We start from the raw sequence: 11291 nt of genomic DNA, 5'->3' as shown, positions 1-11291 counted from the left end.
TCATCGCCCGATCGCCCTTCGGCACGAACTCGCAAGTTTTGTTGCCACGCTATACATCCCTGGCGTTTACCTCACCTTTGATTTTGTGTTACGTCGTATGCGCGACGGGTGCAGGACAGGTTTGGGCTAGACTGGTCGCTCTCTTGAATTCGCGAAGGCAGTTATCGAAGCGCTGAATTGTTGTTGACGGGACATGAGCGGGAGGTTGTTACAGTGTGCAGTCCCTGGCTGCGAAGGTATTGCTAGTGACGGGAGGAAAAAAATTCTGCATCAAGTGCTTCAAAACGCCAACCTCCGGAAACAGTGGCTACAGCTCATCGGATAGCCAGCATCGGAGAACAAAGCGTGTATCTACGTTTCCTTTACCAGGATATGTGGTTCGCGATTGGGGGATCCCAACAAGACTGAGTCTGCGTGAAGGAGCGGTACCAACGCTGTTTCTTCCAACCCTGCCGGCAAGTGTAAAATGAAAAGATTGTGATATTAGCTTTAGACGCGTTATCACAGTAGTGTGGATTTTTTTTTTAACTCAGGCGATCTTGTTCGGCGTTGTGGCATGCATATAGCAAGATTTGTCATGATCACTGTGAACTACACTGCTCAAAATAAACCAGTGGCGAGCTTACGATGGGATTTTATTTTTTAATGTTACGCTAGTCGACCCCACGCACTAATGCACCCATATAAGCCGTATACTATCATCGTCGGGGTTCAGCAGCGGATTCTTCAACGGCGTGTACTTATGGGGGTCGAGTCTCTTCTCGGTACTCATTCGCCGAAGTCGCTTTTCGAGCTCGGGGTCCATAATATCCGTACCGCAGCAAGGGCATGAGATGTTAGCGAAAGACTAGAAATTCAGAATCGAGATCGCAGAGAGCGGTCTTCCGGGCGTTGCGGAGGGAAACTCTCTCGTGCACCTTGCCCGAACCTTGAAACCTTCGTGTTTAGGCTCCTCTTGCGTTTGACTATACGATGCCCCTTCGTGAAAGATAACGATCGAATGTAAAGAAAAAAAAAAAGGAAGGGGATGAGGAGAAGGGGACTGCGTAGTTGTGCGCTGTGGTGTAGTTTGTCAGCCGCGGTTCGGCGTCAGCTGACTGCAACGGAGAACGCGCGCGCCGACAGGAAGTAAACAAACGCTGTTCGGTGCCCGATTATTATCGCAGCATGACTCCCGCCCTGTAGCATTTTTTTTTTCCTTTTTTTTACGCCATGTGGTGTTTGTACAGAGCGCACTCTGAAATGTCGCGCGAATGGAGCCGCGTCCAAGTTCACCAACCGAGGCAGCCAGGAAAGAAACACGTGAAACCGAGATGGACGTTGATAAGAAGAAAGAGAAGAAAGGAGGGACACTGTCAGGAATGAAGAGATGGAAACAGAAAAAAAAAGTGCCAAGAGGCTTTACCTTTCAGAAATAAGGGGGGGGGGGGGGATCGCAAAATAAACGTTATCACTCGCGTGAACTGGGCGTGAACTGGCTTAGTCGCTCAAAGTTGTGCCTCTTTATCCCTAAGCGATCAGCTGCCGATCGGAAGTGTAAGAGTTGGTTTTGACAGGAGCATAGACAGGAGTTATACACAACCAGATTTTGCCTGCGGAAAAAGCGGGGGGGGGGGGGGGAGATAAACCGCAACAAGGGAAGAGGACTTCTCCAAATGGCTCACCGACAGCAATAAGAGCAGGAGCCTTCTCCGGTTCCTAACGGAAAATAATTTGCACGGGTTCTTATAATACGCCTTATGGCAAGCTTGCGTAATAAAAAAAGAAAAAAACAGCGCGCGCATGCAGTAGTGCAACGATCGAGTGACACAGTTCGGCACAATGTTACAAGTGGCTCACAAATGCACATTTATTTTTGTCCCAGATTTTCCAGGAACAGCGGGTACAGATCATCAGCCAGCTGGATGGAATGGAAGTGGACCTCGCAGGAGATGGGCGTTGCGACTCCCCGGGCTACAGCGCCAAGTACTGCACGTACAAGGATGTTATCATTCAGACTGACCATATTCTACAATGGGAACAGGTAAGAATAGGAGAGGTAAGGCAATGCTGCGATACGAAAATTGGCAAGCTGCAATTCCTATTAACTGTGTGAAGTCAGCTGCAGTGCCCAATAGTGCGAGCATGGGGCCTGGCCTCAACTGAACGAGTCCAAGTGCAGTCTTTAACAAAAGGCGCCAATTTCTGCATATTATTAGGAGAAATTTATTTCAGCCTCACCAAGAGTGCCCTTGGCAAGTGCTGCTTGCATGTCTATATATAAAAAGAATCAAATTAATCTTTATATAATACAAACAATTGAATTACAAAATGTTTCATCGTTGCAAACCATTGGGGAAGAGGTACATTTGCTGACACATTATAATGTAATAAGGTTTTAATTTCATCTATCTACAAACTGCCACCCAGCTATCTGGACATATTGCAAGAGCAGCAAATCGCCCATGCAGCACTACTTTGATGCTTGGCGCGTTACTAAAGATGCATGCAGTTGCTTGCTTTAATAATTAGGGCGAATACATGGTAATAACATTATTCTATACTGCATTTACTAAGTTAAAAGCTGTGAGCAGGTCAGTGGGCTGTGAAGCAATAGAACCATGGATCCAGACAATCACAAGTCTATGTTGCTGCCCTGGGCCAGGGCAATGATGACCTGATCATCAGCATGTAGTGCAGCCTGTTGAACCACATATGCGATAAGCGTGATGGCCATGATAGACTATACAGCAAATGCCTGCATGAGCTTCTTGCAAACAGGCAATGGATGAGCAGAGGTAATCTGTTTTGTAAAGGTTTTTTTTTGTGCAAAGTTTTTCACCTTGATGTTGTTTGGAAGGTGCACGGCTCATACTTGCGGCATTTGTCAAGCAATAATAAATTTAAGAGATAGGTAATGCAAATAGAAATTCACGGAAAAAACTTTTTACACATCCGCACATTACAGCAAGACAAAGCAAAGAAAGAAACCCATAATGAAGTGAAGAAACAACAATGTAAATGTGATTGCCGAGACTGCGAGATTAATTTAATACTGAGGCAGCTTGGTTATAACGCCAGTAAGAAACACAAAAACAATGGGATGTTCTATACTTTCTTATACTGACAATTGTTTGGTCAACAACACCTCTTAGATTTTTTGTCACAGTAAAATAGCAGTACAAGACTAGGTGTCTTTTAACGAATATGTTGCTAAAACTGTTTTCAACTGCAATGCAGCTGCTGTAAGCAGGTTCAGCATCTATGATATACTACAATACACACCAACACTACCAACTCATCAGTCAAATATATATATACTGTCGGCGCGTTGTTTTTCCTTCCGCTTTGCATTTCATGCTCTTTATTCCAATAATCATCATAAGAGGAATTCCTGTAAATGTCAACAGTATAAACATAAAAAAAATGTTTGCCTTGCACTCGCAGACTGTTCGCTCCTTTAAATGCTATATATATATATATATATATATATATATATATATATATATATATATATATATATATATATATATATATATATATATATATATGTACATTTTTTACATATTCATGTGCTTTCAGGAAGCTAAACTGCATTCTCATGAACTCCCTGTTCCTGAAGGACATTCGACAACTCTCCCCTAAAGCCCAAACATCCTCCCTTGAATCATTTCATAATTTGGTCATCAGATTTGCTCCCAAATCAATTGCATACTCGGATTATGGGATGCAAGCAAGGTAAGTTGAATGAAATAAAAGGATACTACATTATTTTTTACTCCAGTGCCAGTACGCATTCCAACTTTTCTGCATTGCATATGCAAACAATCAATCCTTGCAAGAAGCATTTAATGTATGTTCATAATATTGTCATTGTAAAAGGAACAGAGGCCAGAGGAAATAGAACTCAGTAAAAAAAAAATCAGAAGTTCATCTATGAAAGCCTGTGCTTCATTCGCGCCATATCCTTTTCCTCCTTTCGATTCTTCAACTTGCTAAGTAGCCCAACTAAGCAGATCGCGCTTAGTTAATGCTACAATAGCCACTACGACCAGCACTCCCCTTAGTACAGTGCTTGATCTGGAGCTGTCATGTTATCAGGCCAGGTAATATGAGACCTTACAATTACGACTCACAGGAGTCAATTCTGACATCTGCCAAAAAAGGGCACCCACTAAGCCAAGTGAATCCCAACTCCTGCTCAAAGTATGCACCCAATGAGAAATTTTCCACAATCCTTCCATCCTGACATTAAATACTCTGCTGTAAAATTAGCTGAACCTATCTCGTGTCTTTCTCTTCGAATCTCAAGACTGCTGCCATGTCAAAGGTAGTTTTCATACATTTTGAGGAGACTGCGGTGCACACTTCTGACATTCTAAGAATGCTTCATATAATATCGTAAAAACATATTTGCTGGCATGGTAGCACTAGCCATTCTATAATCCCCTTCCATAGAAAAAGTGAGACAGGAGGCTGCAGACTGCACAGGCCATCTAAGGGTCCTCATTGGAAGTCACTGCTCTTATGTTAGAATAGGCAGATGGGATGACATAAAGAACGAAGTTGAGGACAAGCATGAAGCGCAGGCTGAAAAAACACCTCGTCTCTCTTTTGTGTTCCTCATCTTAGTGCAGTCCCAAGACAAAGGCAGTTTTTAAAGGACTGGAAGTTATCAGCGCAAGTTTCCGACCCCTCTAGAACCATCTCGAATGTCCCGAGGCTGCTGTATTGAAGCTGCAAGAATGCTCAAGGTTCACTTGACCACTTGAACTAATGATGATCGCTAGAATACAACAGCAGGGAGAACACAGGTGATTCATGATATGATGTTGTATAGCCCATGTCATACGTTCATTTTGCTGCTTGGAGATCATTGCATCACATTCTTAATTCTAAAGGCGCTGAACATAGTAGCTAAATCAGAAGCAATTTCTGCTGCAGTGTTGTGAATATAATGCATAATGGTTCCTTGTGGTAGCCTCTTCTGTATAATTTTGCTGGTAGGCAACAAGAAACACAATTTTTTTTTCCAAAGTATGAAAAATTAATTTATATTTACCTTCTTTATAGGTCACATCTGGCTGTAATTCACTTTAATGAAAATTCCTCAAGGCTCCAGGCAAAGACAAAAAAAGGAGATGACCGCTGGAAAGTAAAGATGGCAAAAGCAAGGAAAGAACATTTCAGTGTCGCTCCAGTGAAAGCGCAGCCTACGTTTTGTAAGTTCAAAGTTTGTTCTACTTATAATATTACACGAAAAACTAAGCGCACTGTTGTAATCTCGATGACTATTTCATGCAGCGTACGTCCACAAGCTCCTCCAAGATGTGGAGAAACGGTCTGAGGGCTCTTCGCACAGAGAGACAGCTGCAAGAACAGCTTCAGAGCGTCACTTTATGACGGATGCCTATGAAAGACCGTCAAAAGAACTGATTGCTGCTCACAGACACAGATTTGCTCTTCACAATGACTAGTCAATTACACAGTACAACTGTCAGTGTGCTTAACCTAAATGCTAAACAGACTGGCATCATTTTTTAAAAATACTCAGCGCAACAAACATAGGACAAGCAAGTAGACGGGAACAGCGCTGACTATCAACTGCATGATTTATTGAAAGAACACTAATATATATAAAAATGCTCTGACAACCAAGTGCGCATGTTCGCAGATAAAACAACATTTCAAGTTTTATCTGCGAACATGCGCACTTGGTTGTCAGAGCATTTTTGTATATATTCGTGTTCTTTCAATAAATCATGCAGTTGATTAGTCAGCGCTGTTCCCGTCTACTCGCTTGTCCTATGTTTGTTGCGCTGTGTATCTAAAAAAAAATGATGCACCAACTAGCTCAACTCACAGTTCTTTTGAGACTGGAATCAGTGCCGCAAAGCATTGGCCACTGTAGCTAAGAAAATTGTTTCAATATGTTTGCTGCGGCTGACAATAGCTGGAGCGCAGTTTCATATGACTTTTGTTGTCTGAGTGAGTGCAATCTTGTACCCATATCTCTGCGTTTTCCTTGTGGCTGCGGCTAAGCAAAAGTGCACACAAAACATGTTGCTGTTTGCTTATCGCGGCAACTACACATGGTGTGCGACCGCTCGCAGGCCTTTCAAGTATTATATCAAAGCTGCCGCTTGAAACAAAAGTAAAAAAGGCAGAGCAACTGTGGGTTCAAGGTGTGTAAGGCTAGATTGTGAATAATTATGCCAGTCAGAGTTTTTCAGCTTCTTGAGGCCAAACTAGAAGTAAATGGAAATTTCAAGTGAGCCGGCTTCACAAGTGACCATGTAACATCTCTCTTTTCATGGGCTTGCTGTTCCCCATCCGTTAAGCTACACAGCTTACAAGACAACAGTGTAATTATGCCGATTATTATTATGTGCGCGAAATAATACAGTGTTCTTAGCGGCAATTTAAACTGCTGAGCGACTCAATCAACTTCATTCAGATTTTTTTCCTACTGTCGACAGAAGAACAAATGCTAAGGTAGGAACAAAAGGCTACTAATACAGTAGCTTGATGAGGTTTTCACCCCTGTTTGACATGGACGACAGACAGTCATATTTTTACAGTGATCTGCTAGCGAAAAAAACAAAAAGATCAGCAAGTAAAAGAAATGTGCAATATGGACAGGTGCTGTGTCGGAAACAAAGTGTGAGAAATGTACATGTATTTACATTCACTTGAGACTGACTCTTGTACAAGTATCTTTAACGCGCAGAACATAAAAGCAAGACATGGTGACAAAAAAAATATTAAAGTGTCACATACATTCGAATGTACACCGGCTCAAGCATAAGAAACAACAAGGCGGTCAGTTATAAAACTAAGAAAGCACAGTTTTTCGCCGAGGAGAGCAATTCCTCTAGGAATAATCTCGAAATAAAGTCGTTTTCTTTGTTTCTTCGGTGCGTCCTCATCACTGCACGTCATGTGAAACCTTACAAGGGCCAGATACAGCATGCGTATCCTAATACTACATGTTTACCGCGGCGACTTGTACCTCTCCGGCTCTACCGCTCAGTCGTTTGTAGTGAAACTGCGCACGGAGCTTTGATATTACGGTAAACTTTATTTGCTCGTAGGAAGTTAGGTAAGGGTGCTTAATTCGTTGCTGCTGCGTACAATGCAAACCCGCAGTCTGTACCGGGATCGGGGCCGAAAGCCGCCAACGCCGGCGCACGATTCCGCGGGTTCGCGCACGGCCGAGCCAGGTAGGCGCAGTTGTCTTAGGTAATTTACTATAAGGCAAAAGTTTATAACCTACAAACTTACTACGAGACAAAATGCAACCTCCGTGAGTAGTTTCACGCAATCAAGTCAGCGGTTAAGACGGTAAGATTTTAATAGCCGCCACAGTAATGATGCATCACAGCAATGACTAACTCATTGCGCCTGTGAAACCATCGCTTATCTGTGCGCTATGTTCAAGCTAGTAAACACATTACTTACCAGCGTATGTTGTCGCCTTGACTTGATCCGTGGTGCGTATTTTGGTTTGGTGGACACGGGAACGGAGCAGCGGTTGCCTCCGAAATTTTGCTGCACTACGTAAGGCGCAGTGGATTGGGGCCCGACATTTAAAGCACAGACTTAATGCTGTAAACCTGTAAGCCGACTTCGAAGTTCATTTCGCATGGGCGACACAAGCAACGAGAACATTCACAGGCGGAAAGTGCCCCGCAAGTACACTGCAAGGAAATGAAACGAGACCGCCGCTTGCGACCGCGCCGCGATTGCCGTGGTGCCTGCGCAAAGGGCAAAGCTGCGCGCGTGCGCGCGCGAGACCGGAAGTGTAGGAAAAAAAAGCTTTGAAAAAATGTTTCTGTCTACAAAACATCCTAATTTTCTTTCCTGATATATAAAAGTTAAGCGTATTTCAATTTTTCTGGCATAAGCGATAGTTTAATGGCTGTGCGACGTCGCAAAGAAGCAGACCAATAGTCATTCGAAAACGCATGCACGTAGCAGCGTTGCACAGAGGAGGAGGACTGGCAAAAGTCGAAGGAAAGAACGCGCCAACTTTCGAATGCGATGGTGGGACCTGCACTGCGCGTAGACGTGTATTATTGCGTTCAAATGTGTATCGCAGCATAATCTAGCGACTGAGATAGTTTGTGAGGAGTGCTCGGGAGGTGTTTGTGGGCCCCTTTAATGCAAACGTTCAGAAATCGCATATTCCCGTTTCTGTTTCGAAATACCGCAGCTACTAAAACATATGCCACCGCAGACTTCTTCATATAGCAGAATGCAGTTTGAACAAACCACTCTATGTCTGCTATGCCGTCTGTATGCACGATAGAGTTGTGTGAGTAATTTGGTTCTTTTTTTTTTTTTTTTTTTTTTTTTTGCTTTTAAACCTCTGTCGCGGTGTCTCAATGGTATAAGGGCGCTCGACAGCTGATTTCGAGAACGGGGGATTCAATTACAACCGTTTCGAAAGGCGTTCCTCTGCTGTGGGATTTGACTGCACAATAAACAATCCCACGTGGTAAATGTGTTAATAATGAAAAAAAAAAAAAGACACCAAAACCAGCTTCTGCAATCATCCGTCCTAGCCAATGCCGCTTCATGCGTTAAACCCGGGCCAATATGCATTTTTTTCTTGTTGTTGTTGAAGGCTTCTATGCATCCGTAAAAGTTTTAGTGAGCACATTTTTCTTTAGAGAAGTGCTCGAATGTTTGGGAAACATATTCCCTGCACCTAATTGTTACCCTAACGATTACATAATACACCTAGATCAATGTACTTTACTGGTAGCCTTATTATAATCATAATCCCTTTTCGCCCAAGTGCTGTTTTCCGACAAAACTCATTTCTGACAAGGGGAGTAAAACAGCTTCATGCAGGCTTAGATATCAGTGTTTAGTTCGGGAATAAATACATTTTTATAGTCACATGATAAGATGACCTCCATTTTTTCTAAATCTTGTGCGAAGTAAAATATTAGGGTTGCTTCCAAAACAGATGCCGGATATAACACTCTATATATTTCTAATCCGGCATCTGTTTTGGAAGCAACCCTAATATTTACTTCGCATAAGATTTATTCATTGCTAAATAATTAGTGATGAAGAAATTTTCAGCCTGTAAAATTGCTTCCCAGAACATGACAGTGCCCAGGCGCAGTTTACAACGATGTCTTCGCAGCGAGTAATTCGTAGCTTGCACTTTAACGTTACTGAAAATTAATCGCTGATTATTGTAAATTCTGTCAAGCGTGTAAAAGTTCTCTCACAGGGTGAAATTTTTTCGCATTGCAAAACAAAACAATTACACTACTAATTTACCGTTATATATTAACATCACACACATTGAAATCCCTTATACTTTCCTCGGTTTCAGGAAATCATTTACAGTTAGTGGCGCATGCATTAATACACTATCACATTCTATGACAATGGCCGCAAAAAGCATCTCGGCAAATTCAATCCACTCAGCGCTGTACACGTGAGCAATCGCTTTCCCGTGCAGCGAGGCTTCCTGTATAGTGTCGGCGTGATCTCATTTTTGGGGAATACTTGTGCGTGGTTGTCTGGGCCAGAGTTGATGTGCACTCAGTCTAAAGCAACTCGCCATGCAGTGCGCTGCCAATGCTACATTTAATCTGCTTAATCCTTGAGTGAAGTACGATTTAATGAACCAGGCTTTCTCGATTCAATCTAAATTACTGCTGGTCGGAGCACGAACCTTGTATCTGCGTGGGCTTGACACTACATTCGCCGGTCTCACTCGCATGAGACACGCGAAAACTGTTTAAAAGTCGATCAAAAAAACAAAGCTGTCATTAGGCAGGCCCAAGCATTAGGCGCGTGAGCGCGGTACAGCGCAAGAAACGTGCAAAGTAAACCTAGAAGACTGGTGGTTGCATGCTTTGTTTTCCTAAAATCCGCTCTTCTGCTGCATTGGCGAAATCTCTGGATTTTTTTCTGCAATATTGCAGAAATATTGCAGAACACACGTTTTAATCGCCAACAAATCCGCCGTAAACTCGGAAGCAGAGCTAAGCAGCGTGCGTTTCTGCGAGCGCCGCCGGCTGCCGATCCACACTACCGGAGTGACGGTGGCGCCACGTCTAGGTCGATCTCGCGGCGAATAGTCATCGGTGCGAGATAATGCTCCTTTCACGTTTACGGTGGCTGATAGCTGGTGCGCAGCTCGCTTTAACTGCTTTTTATAGCACCCTCGTTACGTAGGCGTTTCTCCGCGTTTGCTCGCCTTGTGGCCTCGCACGCGCTGGGAACGCATTGCAGCTTTCTGACCTCGGGCACCCGAAAGCCCCGAAGGTGTGCGCGCTAAGCTGCCGCAGCTGCGCACTGCATAACTTCATGCGATAGCTTTAACTCTTACCCGACCTTAACACGGCTGTTCTAGCTCGTTTCAACGCGGTAGCGTTAAGGGCCCCGTGTCGCAGAAAAGTCAGTGTCGTCGTCGGCGGCCGCCGTCCCACGTCGTCCGGCGTTGGCCAGGAGCGAAAAGTCCAGAAGAATTATTAAACAAAAACTAGAAGGAAAAATCTCCGACCTGAGGAATCGAACGTGGGTCTCCGGAATGCGAGACGAGCACGCTAACCACACAGCCACGATTATTTTCTCCTTGTTGCCTAATTTATTCTCAGAGTTTACACATATAGAACACACGCTTCTACGCACCGGAAGGATTAATAAATAAAAATGAGTACAGCAAGTTGATCTATGTAGGAATTCAAAACAGAGCCTCCCTTCTCAGAACGCACGCGCGCACACACACACACACACACACACACACACACACACACACACACACACACACACACACACACACGCACGCACGCACGCACGCACGCACGCACGCACGCACGCACACACACACACACACACACACACACACACACACACACACACACGCGCACACGCGCACACGCGCACACGCACACACGCACACACGCACACACACACACACACACACACACACACACACACACACACACACACAGCGAATATTACGCGACAAATGCACTACCTGGGTTAAAACCACGCTATTTGGGCTGCGTAATCCATTACAAATCAGTCATTTGCAGCAACACTTCCATTCTCGGAAGCCACACAGGCACTTCACTTTGTCTTGTGTCTTGAAATCTTCAATAACACTCGCAACGGCTTCGAGAAAATACTGCCCCAACTGAATGGCTTCAATTGGACAAAGGCGCGTCTATTGATTGCGGTGCTGTCTCAGAAATGTTCATTAGAGAAGTGTACTGTGGCGTATAATAGTAATTTTGAGCATGTCAATTACAGAATTACAGAACACGCACTTAAGCGAG

At 43.9% G+C, this 11291-nt stretch overlaps 1 long non-coding RNA gene across 1 annotated transcript; it reads right to left on the bottom strand.

Annotated features, from left to right (window-relative positions):
• Positions 1–1820: 1820 nt before the first annotated feature.
• LOC146193850 (uncharacterized) lies at positions 1821–7694 on the bottom strand. Its single transcript, XR_014706493.1, has 3 exons — positions 7441–7694; positions 5042–5127; positions 1821–1968 (listed from the first exon to the last, which is right to left on the bottom strand). It is a non-coding gene; the product is annotated as an uncharacterized LOC146193850 (long non-coding RNA).
• Between the last annotated feature and the right edge of the window lie 3597 nt (positions 7695–11291).

This window comes from Amblyomma maculatum, chromosome 4 (genome assembly GCF_055883805.1).
Source record: "Amblyomma maculatum isolate TAMU_Amacu chromosome 4, ASM5588380v1, whole genome shotgun sequence".
Taxonomy (NCBI): domain Eukaryota; kingdom Metazoa; phylum Arthropoda; class Arachnida; order Ixodida; family Ixodidae; genus Amblyomma; species Amblyomma maculatum.
Note: the sequence above shows the minus strand (reverse complement) of the source record. Positions and strands in the feature narration are given on the sequence as shown.